Below are 707 nucleotides of genomic sequence, written 5' to 3' on the forward strand. Positions count from 1 at the left end.
AGGCAGGTTCAGTGTGTGTTTAGGATCTGGAATGCACTGTCTGAGAGTGTGGTGGAGGCAGGTTCAGTGTGTGTTTAGGATCTGGAATGCACTGTCTGAGAGTGTGGTGGAGGCAGGTTCAGTGAGTGTTTAGGATCTGGAATGCACTGTCTGAGAGTGTGGTGGAGGCAGGTTCAGTGTGTGTTTAGGATCTGGAATGCACTGTCTGAGAGTGTGGTGGAGGCAGGTTCAGTGTGTGTTTAGGATCTGGAATGCACTGTCTGAGAGTATGGTGGAGGCAGGTTCAGTGAATGTTTAGGATCTGGAATACACTGCCCGAGAGTGTGGTGGAGGCAGGTTCAGTTTGTTTAGGATCTGGAATGCACTGTCTGAGAGTGTGGTGGAGGCAGGTTCAGTGAGTGTTTAGGATCTGGAATGCACTGTCTGAGAGTGTGGTGGAGGCAGGTTCAGTGAGTGTTTAGGATCTGGAATGCACTGAGAGTGTGGTGGAGGCAGGTTCAGTGTGTGTTTAGGATCTGGAATGCACTGTCTGAGAGTGTGGTGGAGGCAGGTTCAGTGAGTGTTTAGGATCTGGAATACACTGTCTGAGGGTGCGGTGGAGGCAGGTTCAGTGAGTGTTTAGGATCAGGAATGCACTGTCTGAGAGTGCGGTGGAGGCAGGTTCAGTGAGTGTTTAGGATCTGGAATACACTGCCCGAGAGTGTGGT

The sequence above is a fragment of the Heterodontus francisci genome, chromosome 48 (assembly GCF_036365525.1).
Source record: "Heterodontus francisci isolate sHetFra1 chromosome 48, sHetFra1.hap1, whole genome shotgun sequence".
In the NCBI taxonomy this organism is placed as follows: domain Eukaryota; kingdom Metazoa; phylum Chordata; class Chondrichthyes; order Heterodontiformes; family Heterodontidae; genus Heterodontus; species Heterodontus francisci.